Source organism: Bombus pascuorum, chromosome 4 (genome assembly GCF_905332965.1).
Source record: "Bombus pascuorum chromosome 4, iyBomPasc1.1, whole genome shotgun sequence".
Lineage (NCBI taxonomy): Eukaryota > Metazoa > Arthropoda > Insecta > Hymenoptera > Apidae > Bombus > Bombus pascuorum.
Genome location: NC_083491.1, coordinates 12,059,299 through 12,079,550, shown reverse-complemented (window position 1 = coordinate 12,079,550; position 20,252 = coordinate 12,059,299). Strand labels below are relative to the sequence as shown.

Sequence of the window (20,252 nt, the reverse complement as noted above, 5' to 3'; positions counted from 1 at the left end):
GCTTAACCTTGACAACCGTACAATCGTAATTATTAGACCGCGCATGTATCCCAACTTGTCAACGTAGCCAAGTAATTTTGGTAGTCATTAACATTTCTGTATGAACTACATATAAATGTATATGTATATGTGTATATTCTCCTGGAAACTTTATTCCAAGTTCCGCTATGATTATGACAATGTTTTGAACGGGGAACTTACGCGAATGCAAGCACTTCCGTCTTGGCCCATGGCAACAATTAACGCCGTTAGGAGTCCATTCGCGCTCATTAGCGATCTTCCAGTCATGTACAAGTCCCAGACGAAACTTCGAAGTTCTCACGCTAGGCTTCTGATGTTTTGTTGTTTGCGAGAATTTAATACCTCCAACAAATAATAACTTTATTGTGGCGGCCACGAACTTTCAAACTTTTACCATTTATCGTTCGTTTCGAATGTTTATGACGACTGCTTCCAAAACTTGGTTAAACGTTAGAAATGTTATTCTAAGAAACCGAAACGTTCCGACTCGCTATTAATCATTGATTATTATCAACTTCAACGTTTAATTCAAAGCTAATGATCTCGGCTTTTGTTGCGACCTCTCAACTACGTGGCGATCAGTTAAATTGCAATTGTTCCATTGAGGTCGTGAACCTTGAACGATATTAACGCTCAAGGTACAGGGAGATTAAAGATTTCTAGTATGCTTGTGATTTATATGTTTAATATGAAACGTAAGTTTAGTTTAAACGGAAATGAGAGTCTTCAAACGTAAGCGTGAGCGTGTTGAACATAACTTCAAGCACCTGGTGTTTATATTCTAGGTGTCGATCTAGGAGGTGGGTTTTCGTCAACGTTTCCTGTGAGTTGCGAATCTGTGCCTGTCCAATCTGCGATTGTCGAACTGTCGTGGGCGTCTCGCAACTCTGCCTCTGGTGCGTACCTGGTCGAGGGTGCGTAACGTAACTCCCGTTAGCGATATTGTCCGAAGGTCTGTTGTCGAGTTCTCATCTGGTGTCGAAGTTTATGACATGTTTGCTATTGAGCGGGCCCGTCGAGCGCTTAATTATGTTGTCGACGTGGTCCGAGTTGTAGACTTTATAATGTGGGAAATTCCAACTTCTCAAAAATAACAGATGTGCTGTCCGCGTCGTAAACTAAGGATGATTTTATATCCTCAACAGCTTTCGATTTAGCTAGCTAATAATTTTCACTAGAGTTTGCTTGTTTTTATATTTCTAATCGAACTTCTTTCATTTCATTAAACTCCAAGCTTACCATCCATGTTTCTTTTATATTGTTTTGGTATTCTACAAGACCTAGTCACGGAGAAACTCTGTGAGAAACAACGTGGCAATTATCTTAGACCTTCAATCAGATTAGCGTTTAGTAAAATTTAATAAACTAAGAACGTTGAACGTTCGTCTTCCTTGACAACCCTACAAAGAATGTTCGTTCTCTATGTCGTGGTTACAAAACAATCGATTCTCTTAGCCCACAATGTAGTACCTGGGGGAACCTAATTTACGACATCCTGGAGTTTTCAAGCCAAGCTTCCTCTTCCTAAATTCCATGGTACAGAGAACCGAATGCTTGAAGTTTCACGTTTTCTTATACGGTGTAATCGAATTCTCGACTGCATAGTAGATTCAGTCATGTAGTGATTTGAAGATACAGCTATTCTACTCTACACAGTAGATTTTGTCACCCATTGATCCGGCCACATAATGGTTTAGTCGTTTAGTAAATTTGGACGCAAAGTAAATTCGGTCACGCATTAATTCGACCACATAGTGATTCGATTGCGCATTGATTCAACCTTACAGTGATTCGGCTGCGCAGTAGATTCGGTCACGCATTGATTCGGTTCCACAGTGATTCGATCACGTAGTGATTCGGGCGTGTAATAGATTTGTTAATATAGTGACTCTATCACGCAGTAGATTCGGCAACGCGGTGATCCGACTATACGGAGGATTTAGTCACGCGGTACATTTGACCGCGCAGTAGATCCGGCCACGCACTGCTTCGGCCACGCAGTGATTCGATAGCGCAGTAGATTCGGTAACGCAGTGATCCGACCATGTAGGAGATCTAGGCACACAATACATTTGATCGCGCAGTAGATTCAGTCACGCATTGATTTGGTATTTGGTTGTGTTGTAGATTCGATAACGCAGTGATCTGATCGTGCACGGGATTCGATCGCGCAGTGATTTGTTTGACTACGCAATGATCCGTGCGTCTATCAAAAGTTTCTAAAAGGTAATTTCTCAAAAACTGTCACATCGCTTCTACTAACTTCTTGTATCGGATTTCGAATTCAAGTTGACTATGTAAAGAATCGTAAAGAAGAATATGACATCTATTCCAAAACTGTCACGATCGAATGAAGTATTTCAGCGATTCAGCCACGCAATAATCCATCTATCAATAAAACGTTTTTAACAGATAATTTTTTAGAATTCTCTCACGCTTCCACTAAGCTTTCGTATCGAATTTCGAGTTCGAGCCTAAATCTATATACCGCACTCTAGTAACAAGAGGGGTGGAAACGAAGGTAGAAGCGTCGGTGGAGAGGGTGGTTGAGCGAGGTCGAGGGGAGGCCGTAACCCATAAAGAGTCGCTACTAGTCGCTGCCGCGGCAGTAAGCATCGCGTCGTCCATCGAGAATGCGGTATACGGTGTCTCTCTGCGTCAAGATTGACACGTGGTTGCTCGAAATACGAACACGTAAATTCCATGTTCTTGCTTTTAGTATTTATTTCTTCGTTCTTACGCGAATGTTTAATATAATGATGACAACGATTGCAAATTGAAAGATAGAAAGAAACTCGAAGTATATGAGTGTTGTGTCATTTTTTTATTGGAATATCATCACGTTCGTTCTCGTGACTGTGTGGTGTGAATTATTTCGTATACAGAACTGATTGCTATACGTACGGAGATGATCGCAAAGGTTCATCATGAGTAAGTTTTTCTTTACTGTACAGCGTTGTACATAGTTGATTATGCTGGTACATATTGCGAGTTTGCTGGAAGAGCGACTGAAGCAAGAAAAATAAATTCAGGAAATTGTTTCGAAATGGATAATTGGTAATTATTTAAGCGTTTAATAACCAGAAAATTAATTCTTTTACGATTTAGTTAATACACAAATAGGTTTTTAGAATTTTTAGTAAAATATCATTTATGTGTATTGTTACGCTATTAAGAAAAGGATCAAATAGTTTTCACATTGTGACATGTCTTTTGTTAAGCAGAGTAATTTTACTGGACAGAGCAGACAATTTTTTAGATACGTCATTTCCCTAGAAAACCGACGATACGTCGATTTAAAATAAGATTAAAACTATGAAAATTATTACAAGTAAAATAAAATCTCATTAAATCGAATGATAATTTGAGCAAATTTGAGTTAGTAGATAAAATATATTGATAATTAGATAAAACATCTTTACGTAAGGTATTAAATTCTTTAAAAGAAAGGCTATTGTATCTTACAATTTAGTCCAATCTTCCATTAACTTCGTGATACCCAGTCACGTATGAGCAACGTTGTCTGAATAAAATATTCAGTAGGTAAAAAACGATGATATGAACTGAGCAAAAGCTCATAATTTTATCCTGTTATTAACGATTCTTAACTTCATTTCATCCCATTAACTTCCTTTCATTTTTCTATATCTTTTAGTTAAAATTAATTAATTTAAACGATTAGATATATATATATATATATTCCTTGCTTTACACTTAACACGATAAAATATACGATAAAATGTTTTCTCAGTGAAGAGAAATCAGATAGCTATTTAAATCAGACATGGAGTTACTAAAGCAGCTGCGGCATAACTTCACGCTGCCATGATTTATGTACTTCACTCAGTCTAGTGGGATCAGTTCGAATAAAGACCTGAAATTTTGATGAATGTTAAGGCAGAACTTTCGCGATGTAACTTAGTAACTGCTTGCAGAGTTGGTACTTGTGATATTAAAACTGTTTTATAGAAATCTTTTTGTAGCAGAAGCTCAAATATAAAGCTTATTTAATTTAATAATTTTTCCTGATGTTTCATGCTTTTTCCTTTCTCCACTTTAATTAATACTTCGTTGCACTTCGAACGTTATCTAAAAAGACACCTTAATTAAATTCAATATTTTTAGTTTTTCGAAATGTCCGCACTACCGCGAGATACTGAGAACCAATAACGTGGAAAACCTGTATACGTACGAGACCTATTACGACTTATCAAAGGCTAAAAACGAAAAATATTTGAGTGCGTCATTCTTTTGTTGCGTAACCAATTTTTCCAATTTTTCTATTTATTTTGGCTTTCGTTTTTATTTTAAAGCGATACTCGATCTTGAAACGTATTTTTTTTTTCAATCCTGATATCTAAACGACTCAACTCTATACAATAGGCAAATACTAAAAAAAAGTTCCACGATTTTACATTTTACACTTGTAAAAATCACGCTGCGTGCTGTTTCATCGTGAGCTGTACGTAGGTACAATATTTCTATATTTTTAAGTGTTGTTCACTTCCATCGATTCGACAGTAGGATGAAACATTTGACGTGCTGTGGAATCTCTTCGTCAAATGGAACGTTAAATTGAAGTTAGCCCCTTTATAACTCTCTATAACTAAACTTGTTCCATTTCTAAGATTATTCTATGCTTAAAATTATTTCATTTTTAATTCCTAACTGCAAACCATTCGTGTCTGAGTAAGAGAAATGCAAAATTTTATTTCATTATTCCTCGATATGTCTAGGAATTAAAAAATAAAAAAAGATACGTTTTAAATGAAAACAAAATAATTTGACAAATAAGAGTGCATTATTAGATAGCATAATTCTATTTTATTAATTATTATAATATAACGATTTATTATAAAACAACCTCGGATAATATTAGCAAATAGATTGAAGGTAACATGCCCGGGGTTATGATAAAAATTCTGAGAAAGAGACGTCTGTAACCAGGGTTAAAGCTATTGTATAACGTATCGTTCGACGTATCCAAAGATTTCGATCGGAAAAGATATCTATCCCGACTGATTGACGTAGCAAGAAGTACAGACGTAATTTTAGAGATATTAATATTTTTTTGTTCTTAATACTTTATCTGCTGAATAATCTACGAAAAGTTACTTTTAATTAGAATCGAGTCGAACCTTGCGGAATGTCAAAGTTTCGAATAACTTCTAGATATCTAAATTTGATCGGCTTACATACCACTGGAAACCAGTATAGTTAATAATGGTATATATTAAATATTTCATATGGAAGGAATGCAGTCATTGGATGTGACTTAAATCTACCTAGAGGTTCACTAGCATAAAGAGCGTGTGTTTCATTTCCGTGGAGAATTCGTACGCAAGTCTTTATTACGTAAGATTACCGGTACGGTAGAATATAATGAGAAAATACATAACAGAATTAGAGTTAAGACACAAAGGCGAGATCTTACGAATGCTATTTTTGAACATAATCTCGAATATTATTTAAGAAAGAAAAAAAAAGGTAAAGTAGGGGATAAAATAAGAGAATAAAGATCAGAGGGATTGAGAAATAGCGTAGAGGAAAATAATATACTGGCGCAAAGAGCAGGATGTTTCCGAAATAGATAAAAATGAAGAGAGAGATAAAAAATATTTAATCCACGTAAATGATGGAATGAATACTTTCACTGTAATTTTATAAAATATAATAATGGACCACTATTTTGGTGAAAAATTTCATATCAACTACGTTCTGACTTATTTCGAATTAATTTATTCACCTTGTCATAATTGTATGCTGAGAAAAAACGCACAGAACCTCTTCATCGCTACAATATTTATTAATATATTCACTGTTACAAATCTTAAGAGATGTGTTTTGTGTAGAAGTAGCGTCTTTGCATTCATCGCAGAATTGGTTGTACTAGACCATTCATTCCTACTTAACGAATAATTATACTGCGCGAAACAATGAAACAATCGCCACTATGAACGGTTGTAACACAAATTCACGTATAAGATCGCAATAAAGCAAACATTCGTCTAAAATCAAGATCAAAGTCAATAAAGCAACATATTTTTTATATTAATGATTCTGTTATATGAATTATATAATAAAATTAAATAATGCATGATTTCGTTTAAGATAGTAAACTCGACATCTTCTAATATCAAATGTATCCTGTTTGTAACTATGTAATTTTGATCTGCAGCGTTTCTCGGTGGAGGCAATAACTGAAGAGGATGTGAATTAAAATGATACAATCGGGTGTCTCACCGCGTGTAGTATATCTTTGATAAGAATTCATTTAATCATGATTAGATAGAAGTTTCGCAGAAGTAATCGTTGTCACGTTCGATGAAACGAATTTGTATTAAGAATGCGCGATAAATTCTATCGAGTAATTTGTACAATAGCGTGGCCAAGCGGCAGTAACGAATCTCCCCGGTGTAATTACGAAGGGTGCCGTAACTCAGAAAAGGTGGAGTGTACGTAAAAGGGGTTCCGTGTAAGCGTGGGGCGTAATCATCCGAAGAATGAGTTAGGTAACTCGAGAAATCCGCACGTAAGCCTCGCGAGTAAAAAGCGCGATGAATTGCAAGAACTTGGGAGCTCGTTCTCGTGACTTTTTCCTTTGAATTATAGCGATCATGGGTAGAGGGTGTAGTCATGTCGCGCGAACCGCCGCTTTTTATCTTCACATTCTTTATTATTTTCAAATTTCTTGCGATTTTTCAAGTCTGCAACAATCCCGGATCTACATAAAACGATACTTTTTTGCTGAAATAATTTATAATACGGGGACTGGATATTGGATTAACACGTTCATCGTGAAACTTGCACATTGGAGAATTTTATGTGCGTTCGTATGTGCATTAAATAAGTCGTCGTAGAAAGATTGATCCGTAAATGGGTTATTGAAGCTACTTAAAAAAGTATAAACACAGTTATTTACGAGTACACAAATTAAGATTAAATACAAATTATTTATTAATAAATTGAAGCGTTTTCAGAATTTGCTAATTCGAGAAAATAGTAGGACTTCTTTGGAATAAATTATTCTATTAACTTTCAATTTACCTATAATTGCAGTTACTAGTTTTTAATTAAGGAAGTAGTGAAAAATCCAATATATGCAAATGAAAAATAATGTCATAAATGTCAATCGGAAATTTGTTTCAAACCAATAGATAAATTAATAATTACAATATATTTTATGTAATTAATCGATAATGAGTCTACTTCTCAACTATTGTTTATTGGAGCTGTCATAATTTCATACTAATTGAATAATAATATTATATTATTTATTCAACTAAGAATTTTGTTAAATTCGTTTTCAAATCTACCACTTTAATATCTTGAAGAAATAACCATACGATTTCGTGAAAAAAATTTCACGTGGCTGACTTTTCTAGAAGAAGAGGATATCGGAAATATTTGCCATTGTGTTACACAATAAATACAAAGAAATTTTCAATTTCTGTCATATTTTATTTACACATAAAGATAAATAATTATATAGAAATAAAATATATAATATAATATATTATAGGAAGAGAATTTGATAAGTTTAAGTTGAACATTTTAATCATTTAATTTTATGCATTTTTACAGATCGATACACTTAAAGAATACATAAAATGCATTATAACACAATTAGTCTTTTAACTAAAAGTTTCACGAGAAGAATACAGCATCAGGCACATCAATAGACATTTCCTTTTTATTCATAATAAATTTCAATAATTTTAGAATGACGAAGCAGGAAGTTCGAAGTTCAGGAAAAGAATTAACGCATTTTATGCTTAATGCATCGATGTCCTTTATTCTCGAACAAAATACGTATCGATGGGATTATAATTCCCTTTTTATCTTCCCTAATTTTCTCTTTCTTGATTCTCCTTTGAAATTCGCTTACACTGCTGACTACTTTTCAAAGGGTGTGGACGCGTCAGACTGCTGCAAAAACTCTCTATAATTAAGTGACGTAATTAGCCTACGGGTAAAGAGACTGAGAAACGAGAATTAAGATCGGACTGAGAACACTTGGCACGGATTAAACGTAAATGCTCGAAATCAATGTATTGTCGTGTTCAACTATCTCATACTGATAAAGAAAGTAGCTGCATTGAATGCTTTTAACGTAACTTTCGACCTTTCAATTTTCAATTCAATCTACAACTGCACGAATTACATTTAAGCAATTTTCTTAATTCCTATCTCGAGTAATATAAAATCTATAGATTCCTGAAGTTTTATTCTGAAATACGTATAAAATATTTCTTTTCCTATTTTTCTTGCGACTCTTTCTTTTTTATCGTGTTTCAGTACGTAGTGAATAACAAGGAGGTATAGCTAGAAAATCAAACGGTACAGAACGCATTTCCTCCCGAAGATATTTCAAAAAATCGTTGAAAAACAAACGAAACCAATGTGCAAAACTGCATTTCAATGTATAAACTGTCAAAACGTTGATGCTTAGAACAATTGGAGAGGTAAACAATTTTATTTATTTTAAACTGAAATGCAATATTTGGATATTTTTATGCAGAACGTTATTTGATTCATGAAGAATTACTTAATATAAAAATATGAGATAAAAATGTGAAACAGTATTCATTGTTCAAGCTTCAGATTCGAATAAATCTATGTCAAATATTTATCGAACATACTAAAAATAATATGTATATAAAAATTGATAGAAAGACACAAAATCGTAACTGGCAGATATTTCTGATGACGAGTTGTACATTTTTCCGATATTTATAGTGTATGGCACGACGAAAATAAATACTTTCTATTATAATCCTTGTTATTAATTATCCAAGTTGTAGCGTTCTCGAATCAATAGATTTTTCGTAAATTTTAGCAGAACTTTTGTAACAAATTTTTTTCTAAATTCATCCTTAGAGATCTCATTCTCTGTGACTGCTTATTCCTCGCAATTTCTAAAACTAATCTGGAACATCGTTATTCTCGAATTGCGAGCGGAAACGTTCGAAAGACCATGATCGGTCAAATGAACTCTCTAAAGCATCCAGCGTTATTTCGAGGAATAGGAAAAATGTCTCCATCAGTGTGACGCTACCTGAGGGAACTATACATTATATCAGATAACCAAGAAAGTTCTGTCGTTTCCCTTATGACAGAAATAAAAGACGCGAGAAATGTAGAAAAACACCAATCCGTTCATCAAAACACTTTCACACGCAATTATATATTTCCATAAAAAACAAGCTCGTAAATATTGATTTTATAAAATTCGTAATTTTGTCAGGTGACAGATATTTATTCATTTCAAATTTATATTCAATCCTTTTTTTTTACTTTAACCGAGTAGTATTTGTCCGTTAATCATTCAATTCTTCGTGATGGAAATTACTAAAAAATTCCATTTTGTTCTGTTCGCAGCGTTTTACAAAGGATTAAGGAGGTTCACAATGCCATCCATTTTCCATGTAGCCAGGGATTGATATATCATTGTCAGGTGGTAAACTATACTTTGGATTAATCGTGGAAAATATAATAAATGTTGCCCTGGAACGTTTCTGATAGAAAGAGTCCATAAATAAAACTGCGCCAGTTACCATCCTCAAATCATCTTAAGAAAGTCCAACGTTCTATATTGTCACACTGAATACAGATTAATTGAAATAAAGCTACACGATGCAAGAGGACATCATCGCTATATCATCTCTGAAGAAACGAGCCACTGAAATCCTCATGTAATAATTCTCTCTCTGGAAACATTCATTGTGGAATATTTTAAAAAATACAATTCATATCAACAAAGAAAAATTTATTTTTCATGGAAAGAGAAAAAGTAGAAAATAACACGAGAACATAAAGAATGGCAAAAAATATCGTGTGACTTGAATATAATGATAAATATCGAGGGAACATAATTTGAGAAAGTTTGGAAAGTACAGTAGAATAGGACGTCCAGGATGTCCTGTGAGAAGGCATCGCGGCGTCTCAAGTTCTTGCTCAGCAAGACCAAGAGATTAGGTTTGAGTACCGACGAGGTTGTCGGCTTGCCAGCGGCCAAAAGACTATTATCTGCCCGTGTGACTGCAGCCTCTACCGTATGGACGATCTTGGCCATGATCGCTTTAATCCTTGGCGGTGGTACGATATTAATCTTCTTCTGTGCGCCTTGTATTACTAGGAGCAGAACGTGAGGCACGTTGTATCGATAATCGTCCCAAAATTCATCAGGTAATTGTTCATCATATAATTGTTTACGTAATTGATTTATACGTGAGAAAAAGTTAGTGCAATTTCATTAACTTTGCATTTATAATCAATGAATGAAATACACGTAAATAATATTCGATTGAAAATTAAATCAGGATTTTGAAAATTGTTGAACCACCGCTTTATAATAATGTATTACTTCCATATACTCTAATATATTACAACAAATTTCCGATAAATTTCAGCTTTTCACTTATTCTTGTATAATTTATTGCTATGTGGTTAGTGAAGAATATAATGGAAGGTTCGTTGTATATTATTATGCGTTGAAAAGTTTTGTTCTCCAAGAGGAAACAAATCTATCGTTACGAAATTTTTTAACGCAAATGCTTATTTTATAAGGAATAAATATTTTTAACGAACAAATAATACATTTGATGTTTCCGTAAATTATTCCATGAAAGTAATATTTTATTACAGCATACGAGCATAAAGTTTCATCGAATAAAATCAATGCACGAACTGTACTCAAATTGATATACCGATTATGACTGTCGTTATTCGCGTGAATTACTAATTTAGAATTGCGAAATTTATTTATGGTCGATTGGTATCTTGCGTCGGCCAGCCCCGTAACAAGCTGCGCAACGAAGCGCCTCAATTATTTTACGGTTGATTAAATTTACATAACACAATAATAATCACTGAGACCAGGAAGTTATTGTAATTAGTTGCTGATATATTGATTAAACAGGGGTAGACATTTTGATGTACGTCAGGCAAAGTGCCACGTAACTTAGAAGTACATTGGCGGTAACGGAAATTATTTCACACAATTCAACAAAGGAAAACATCGATAATTAAAAATAGAAGGAGAAGAAAAACACCGTTGAAATATTAACTTGAAATTTTTTAAATTTTAATCACCTATGTACCCCCACGTTCGACATTGTTATTCAAAATATCTAAAAAAAAAAAAAAAGACAAAACAAAATGGTTTACATGCGATGATGTTGAAATTTCAATATTTAAAATTGCTTTTAATAAAATCAGTTCACCGAGTGTTCTTGATATTTTACGGTTTATTTATATTCATTCGAATATAAACCTCCGTTTGTATTATTCTGTATAAATTATATGGTAGTTATTATTGAGAACATAGACAACATAGAACACAAATTTATATTTTCTAAACTACCGAATAAAGCCAAATAAATAAATTTCTATTTTTTATTTCTAGTTTCTCTCTGGTAATTCCAAACAGTGGTAAAAATACTTATTATAGGAGTTCCATTCCGCTGGGTCTTACAATTTTATAAGAATAATTATTTTACCGTATTAGAATGAAATAAATTCTTTTCTTAAAATATTGTTACTCGCGTTATGCTATTACTAATTTTATTTGTTTAGACACATAGTCAAATGGATTCGATAAAAATGTTCTATATAATTAAAAAATTTTGCTGTGTAACGTATAAAAAAATAACAAGGAACAAATTTAGTGCGTTGTCTTTCATTTCACATGCGATTATTAATGTTATGAATCGAAATAAAAGACAGATAGAAGAGCAACGTGATAAAAGCAAAGGTTTCCAAGAGAAAGCGTCTTTTGCGAAGTTTTCTATGGCTGAAAGCTAGGATAGTATATTTCAATAGTAACAGAACCGAGAAAGGGAAATTTCGCTCATTCGCGTTTCAGTCAGTCGAATCAAACGGAACATACATGAGCGGATTTAAAAAAATTTACATAGCGAAAAGCGGTAGCTTGATCAAAGCGATTACCTGGTTTCCGGTCGAGTTGGAAGGAACGAAAGCAAAAACATAGTGGAAGGAAGCTACTCTCGCGATGATGATGATTCAAAGGTACTACTAAACAACGGAGCAAGTTTTCGGTGTTTTTACATCACATTTTACATATACTGTACTGACTAAAAGCATTCGTACGAATTAATTTTACGATCTAGTAAAATCTTTTGTTGTTAAATTGAACTTTAAGAAATATTACATTATTCTATACGAACTTGTAAAAATTACAACATTTGTGTTTTTTCATTATATCTTATTAGGATAAAGAATAATTTTCAGTTATTCCATATATAGAAGTATTTGATATTATACTAAAATATTCTGCATGCATGAAATACAAATTTTTCAAAAATCTGATCCACCATATAGATACATTTTCTCACAACACAATTACCAAATTACGGATTTAATTAATATTGGAATTTAATTCTATGTTTAAGAAAGATTCTGACTGAAAAATGACTTACTAGAAAATATTTTAATTTAATATGATCTCTAAATTGTCTATTAACTCATAATTTATAAATCTTGAGTAACTTAACTAAATTATATATCTTAACTGAATCATACTTGTTACAATAAAAAACATAACGGGCTATTCTTTCAAATTCTTTCAAATTTTCAAGTACTAACATTAAACACGTCTTTGACATTACTAATAAAAAAAATAATTAAAGATTTTCATTTTAGTTCTTTTTCTATTCTACGTTTTATATTTTTATCAATTAAAAGAAGTAGATTTACTGTCTTCCGTCAGGAATAATTCTATTTACGACATTTACACAGTTTTTATGGCACCGTATAAGAAATTGTGAAATAGAAGTGGTAGAAAAATTGCATTAATGTTACTGAAAGAGTTAATCCACTGGAAAGGAGAAATCTTTCAGTTCAGTGGAAACTTTCTATCAATGCGGTACATTTCATTAAATTTATTGCTCTAATACAGTGAGAACTAATTACGTACTTCTTGGGGCTAACAGATTTACGAGACGAACGCGAGCGTACAATGTCGAAACTCGTGTATTTTACGAACTAGCTACACCATGTTAGACTAGAAATTACATCACTCCAGCACATGCTCTGTATAGAGAACAGAGAACAGCTTTCCCTCCCTTGACGAATATCTCTGTAACTGCCTCTGTATTTGATAAAAGTGCAATACAAATGTTACCCGTGGACCATTATTTTTTGTTCACGGTGCGTCAGATAATAAACTTTCACGACTGATTTAATACAAAAAAATAGTAACGTAGTAAAACAGAAAATTATTTGAAAAAGTTTCTCTTAAAATAACTGAAATCTCAAATAGTTGGAATATCTGCATGTAAATTTCAGCGATATTTTTGAAAAATAACAATCACTGGTCATTGATAGGAAAAAGAGTGATGAGACATCATATAGGACATAAAGAAAAGCTGTCACGTCTCGTCCAACTACATATTGGTTGAAAAAAGTGTTTTCTAATCTGGTCAAGAGATTCTCGTACACGTTCGAACAGCGTATTTGCAAGAGGATAAGGTTTGGTCTCTGCGAAGGAGATTGGTAGTTCGCCACAGTTTTGTTTGAATTTCAAACGAACTATCGCGATCGTTTCGATGAGACGACTGTAGTTACATTTATGTACACTTGTGCATATACGTACTAAAATAATCATTTTCACTTTATGATGAGATCCGAAGTTTAATTGCTTAAGGCTAGTATTCATCGTAATGTTTGAGTTGTGAATGAAATTGTTTTTAGTAATGCATATGTACTCGTTATATATACATATATATTATCCAATTCCAAAATGTAAATAGAAATACAATTTAAAAAGATAAATACAATAAAATATTTATATTCAATCCTTCTCTAATGATTATGCAAATAAGTTTGAGAATTATATCATTTCGTGCAATATAATATACAGAATGTCTCGTTTAAACGAAACACCTAGGTCTCATCTGATTTAATTATTTTTACACTGTTCCAATTTAGACACATTTTTTATGAATACGCAATATTCTAACTACTTTTTAATGTCTGTTTCAGATTAAATATGTCTGTCCTTTGGCTCGTGGACTTGAGCTAGAAAGTATTTTAAGATTTCATTTACATAATTAATTTAAGCGCGATATTCGTGGTCGACTGTAACCTTTCATACTTATAAATGAAATTACAGAAAAAAAGGAATAAATCTTTTAACAAGGAGAGTGGTGAAATTAAAGAAAATTCGTAGTGTCCGTGTAAAGATACCAGAATAAGTTGCAAAGTCGCAGCGCGACCTTAGATCTTCCATAATTTTACGTAACTATTTGAATCAATTTTACCCGATGATATGTGAAAGTTGTGTAAAAGAAAAATTAGATATAAGAATGGTTTAAAATTGTCTGGACAAACCTCTGGTAAAAATTATTTTTTCTAAAGAAATGGAGGATAAATTTGACAATTTTGTTAGGAGCAACCATTCGACAATACGGCGTACAGATATGATCTTGCGTAGTTTCTTAACCACGATGACGAAAAAATTTCATCGAAACGAATTGGTTTACTCTTGTGGAAATCGAATTTAATTGTCACTCGATTAGAACTTTGCTCAAATGTACGAATGAGTTTCTGAACGTTATATCGAAGCCATGTAAAGGATTACTTTTATATGTGACGAAATAAATTTTTAGTAAATTAGAAGTATTTGTTATCAATCACCCTTTGAACATCAAACATAAGAAATTTATTCAGATTTATGTATCTCTGTCTAACTTTGTACAGGCAAGAATAACTTTTCCAGCAGATTGGATTAATCGTTACTTATTACATATTAATCATTCACAAAAGTCTTCGTACAGCTTATAAAAAGCCATTTCTATTTAAGCAAACAATTGAAAGCAATTAAGTAAAAATTAAACTCGTAATATATTTATTTCTATATAAAAGATAATAAAATAATTCAAACTTTGCAGTGAAATTTTGTAGCATTTTATTTTCATGAGAATAATCTTTTTATACGCTGTACGAAGATTTTTGCGAATATCTATTATTCTTCTCTTTTTCATTCTTTACAACCTTACATTTTCCTTTACACCCTTGGACAAAAAGATAGCACATGTGTGCTATCATTAATTTCTCATAGATAGAGTCCGAATTTCCCAAGTTTGACGAATGGCATATAAACAGTACCTTGTAGTAATAAGGTATATGAGCTTGAAACTGTATCTTCGCTATTCCTCTTGTATTTATCAACAATGATTGTGAAATCCGGTCGGCGAAATGATAGCACACCAAGCATTTTGTTTCCATTCCTTAGTATTTCTGTGTATTCTGAGTGGTGTAGACGTAGTGAAAAGTAGAAGAATTTCATTAGAAACCTTACAAATTTCGATTCAAACAATGGGACGTGGAAAACAGCTAAATAGTGAAGAGATTCAAACAGTTTTGAAATTAAAGAAAGAAAACTTTACTATTTCTAAAATTGCAAAAGTTCTCAGTAGAAGTCGGAAAGTCATTTATAATTTACTGAAAGATGTAAATAATTATGGAACAAAAAAAAGCAGTGGGAGACCTTCCGCGATTAGTACTCGTGAAAAACGTGCAATTTTACGTGCCGCGTCAAATTCGCTTCTCACGTCACGTGAAATTGCAGAAAAAGTTGGCGTAAAAACTAATCCTCGGAATGTCAGACGTGTACTACAACAATCCGCGCACATAAAGCGGATGAAATTAAAACGAAGACCAGCTCTAAAGCAGATTCACAAGGAGCATCGATTATATTTTGCAAAAGAACATATACGGTGGAACAAGAAGTGGAGGAAAGTTATATTTACAGATAAAAAAAGATTTAATTTAGATGGCCCAGATGGATTCAATTTTTACTATCATGATGTAAGAAAAAAAAAATTGTCACAAATACGGCGTCAAATGGGTGGAGGTAGCATTATGCTTTGGGCAGGTATTGGGTATAACGGAAAGACTGATTTAATATCAATTCGCAGCAAGATGAATGCTATAACCTATCGTAATTTGATACAAAATCAAATTGCAAAGTACGCAACACATATTGCGAGACAAGATTTTATTTTTCAGCAAGATAATGCTGCAGTTCACACCGCTAAGGTTGTGAAAGAATATTTTTCAACAGAAAATATTGCAGTTTTGGACTGGCCTGCATGCTCCCCCGATTTAAACATAATCGAAAACTGTTGGAGTAAATTAAGCAATGCCGTTTATAGAGAAAATAGGCAATTTGAAAGTATTAATCAGTTAAAAAAGTGCCTTGAAGAGGAATGGAGAAATATATCGCTGGATTATATTAGAAAACTATATCGTTCTTTGCCGAAACGAATGCTGGAGGTGGTGGAGAATAAGGGAGGATCCACACATTATTAAATTTTAAAAGGTTTTTTATTTTTGTACAATTTAGTAGATAATAAACACTACAACTTTTGAAAGTGTGCTATCATTTCGCCGACCGGATTTCACAATCATTGTTGATAAATACAAGAGGAATAGCGAAGATACAGTTTCAAGCTCATATACCTTATTACTACAAGGTACTGTTTATATGCCATTCGTCAAACTTGGGAAATTCGGACTCTATCTATGAGAAATTAATGATAGCACACATGTGCTATCTTTTTGTCCAAGGGTGTAAATTCTCACTCTTCTTTTCTTCCCTTGTTTCTCTCCTTGCTCTATATCTTAATGTTTGGTCATGTTTTACATAACTATACTGTCTGTTTGTCCACTGTCTTGTTAATCCCTCGGTCTCTCTCTCTTCTTGCCTAACGAGAGTTTGGGAGAAACTTTGACCTGACCGTTGTACGTCACGGATGCTTTAGCAACAATTGCACATGTGTGCGACCGCACGATGTACGCATATACAAAATGTAATTCACGGACGATCGACCGCACACGGCCAGACAATCGTAAATTACCGGTATGTCCTGTACTTAAGTAATGACCGAAACTTCGACTTGCTGCTACGCTTTGAACTTGAACACTTGAGTAAATTGTAGATACAACAATACATGTTACGTACATATATAAAAAAGCAATCAGGGAAAATACTCATTAAGGATGGAAAATAAAGAAGATTTCTTTGCATAGAGGGACTTAGGATTGAAGCAACTTTTTTTTAAATTTAACACAATTTTTTGATAAATGAACGTTAGTTTTAGAATTTTTGGGGATTAAGAGCTTTGTTATAGTTTTCCAAAATGTTACAGTATTTCTTGCATAAAGTTTTAGAAGAAATAAATTCTTATATTTTTTTAGTTGAAAAATAAGTTTAGCTTAACGATAATCAAGCTTTAAAATAAAAAATGTTTTATATTCTTTTATCAAAAATTTTTCTATGTTAATATTGTATATTTTACTAATATTTTATATATTTTAAAGATTATCAAATAATTAAGTTGCTATAATCATAAATGGGTATTATAATACCTCCAACATTTCGTTCGAATATGCTATAAAAATTTCTATTTGAAACGTGCTAACAGCATGTTTGTGTAATTAGCTTTGCTCTTCATTAACAATTATAATTAATTAATTAAATTATTTATGTCACGTTCTTGCGCAAGATTTTAACGATTCATTGTTCCAATATAATAATGTGAATACATATTTATGAGGTAAACATCGAAAATGCTAATTGCATTTAATATATTTGCGTTACACCTTTGTGCGATTCGATATTGAATTGCTTTATCAATATAATAAAATGAATTTGTGAAATAAAGTTGAAATTTTAATCGTTTGCTTCTACAAAATTTACATATATCCATTATTACATTTAGCGGAAATTTGAGAACATCACATACTTCAAACATTGTTATATTTTCCATTTGATACTAATTTGTATAATAATTTTCCGTATTATCTACTCCATGTTATAAGATTATTTATTGTTTTATTCGATCGTAATATTAAGATATTAACTTGTTAATTGCGGAGTTTAATCTTGAAAATTCGTTACGGGGTATGCAGGTAAAATCAAGCAATGACGAGTATATACGTCGGCCACAGGGTATATTAAAAATTTTACCAAGAAAGTAAAGCGAAACAAGAAAGTATTACATTTTTAATCAGTAAAAAATTAACAATTCATTGTTGAAAGAAGATATTGTTATTAAAAACTTTAAAATTGCCAAAAAATAACAAAGTACACAAAACAATTCGAGGAATAGCCGACATAGAGAGTAAAGTGCACAAAACAAATCAGAGAATAGCCGATGCATTGAGGAAAATAATCAACTCAATTTGTAAAAAGCAATACATTATATAGAGTATAACCAATATACCAAAAAAAATAATCAAATAATCAAACCTTTTCTTTTTTTTCAAATTTTTTTCTTTTTTTTTTTTAGGTACGTCATAGTTTTACTGGGATAATAGTTCCACTAAAAGTTTGAGTTTTTATAGTAGATGGTAATTTTCTATTTTACGTCAACTGCCTCGAAATAAAGTTTTAGATTGATGCGTATACACATCGAACGCAATCAATTGGTTAAAATAGAACACAAAATGAATTTGTAGATACTACTTATGTGTTATTAAAATCACACCATTAGTCATAAAAGGAATAATACAAGCTGTGCTTCATCTTAGACGGAAATGGAATATTTTTATAACACGAATAGGTCACGAGACTCAATCGTGTTACGGGAGAGGACAGGTACAGAGGTAAAAGGATGGGCCTATACAACCAGTAGAAAACATAAAAACTTTTCTAATATAAACTTCGTCTATCAACGACGAAGCTCTGGATAGATTCTATTCGCGAATGCGATACGAGACACGTAATCTCGTTGTTAGTTTCAATCGAAACTATAAAGAACAGGAGATATCAGATTCATTGTAATATCCAATTAAATGTGCACTAAATATGCATCTGTACTTATTGTTAATAAAATTTAATTCTTCGGGACAGTATTTACGTAAAGAATATTTTGTTAGGATTCCAGCAAATTTCAATTTCAGGAACTTTGCGTGATTCTAGTAAACTTTCATTCAAAAGATATTGTACGACTCTAAACGAAGTTCGATGGAAAAATTGTGACGTACATAGATAAGTATGAACATAAGAAGATAGATTTGATATTGTATTAAAAAATTATATAGAACTTACGTTTTTTAACAAATTTGGAACCTACTTCAGTGTTGTATCAGATACATTTTCTGATTATTAGCGTAATTTCTAGCGTAGTCTATCATCTCGTTAATATCAGGATTACGAATTTTGGTTTCTTCATAAACAAATAAAAAAAAATGTTTCTAACGATATAGTTGAAATAGGAAACGTTGAACGAGCAAATAAAATAGCTATTGCAGAATCCGAATTCCCAGTTTCTTTCAGATATAATATAGTCGATAATACTCTGAATGGAGGTGAGGTAATTACGTTTGATGTAATAATCGATTGAAAAGTTCGAAGTCCAATAAATTTAATTAAGAGGAAAAAGGATACTGGGATTGCGGTTGCAGCTTACCGAGGAGCCGAGAAAAGTTTTCCAGAGACGTTCTTCGATTCGTGTAATAGCGTGTCATTATAAAGAGCGGAAGAAACGATTCTCGAATACACTTTTTCGTTAATTGAGCTAGAGTGTTAATTAACAGAGCATTGAAGACATTAATTCCCAAATCGTGCTTTGAAATAATTCCATAAATACGAACCACCGAGAAACCAACTTTTATGATAAGGAAGTTAATTTGGTAGGAAAGTAAATGTAATAAACGGAATTAATTAAGCTTCCCTTTCGATGTAATTTTCTATCTACGTACATACACGGTACGTATAAATAACAGTGATTATATTTATTCGAAAACTTTATAATTCTTTGTATTTGTAAAAACATTACATCCATTATAGCATGGCCTTTTTCTGTAAGTACGATAACGTAGAATAATTATTTTACATTATAAAGCATGCATGATGTGAGTGAAATAATACTCTTTCATTTTGTTGTTTAACGTTTGAAATTATAAAGCATATATAATATTAAAAGGCTTCAATTTCTATTACCTGCCAGCAAATATCTTAATATTCGCGCATAACTGTGTATATGCATAATTGGTACACATGCACCGCGAATATACCATGAACATAAATATTAAATACTCACTGTGATTTATTTTAATCAACTTTTATTAATTCACGATATCCCGTGCAACGCAGCTCTGACTATTAATCTATTAACAGATTGGCTGCTATTGACGCGGGCAATCCTTCTACTATTACTGCTATTGTGTTCTTGAATTTGTGCGTTTCGACAAAGAAGATT

The 20,252-nt window shown here is 32.4% G+C and overlaps 1 long non-coding RNA gene across 1 annotated transcript; it reads left to right on the top strand.

Moving 5' to 3' along the window:
* The first annotated feature begins 2,634 nt into the window (after nucleotides 1-2,634).
* LOC132906589 (uncharacterized) lies at nucleotides 2,635-14,661 on the top strand. The gene is made up of 3 exons (XR_009658007.1): nucleotides 2,635-2,952; nucleotides 9,403-10,209; nucleotides 14,026-14,661. It is a non-coding gene; the product is annotated as an uncharacterized LOC132906589 (long non-coding RNA).
* The last annotated feature ends 5,591 nt before the right edge of the window (nucleotides 14,662-20,252 follow it).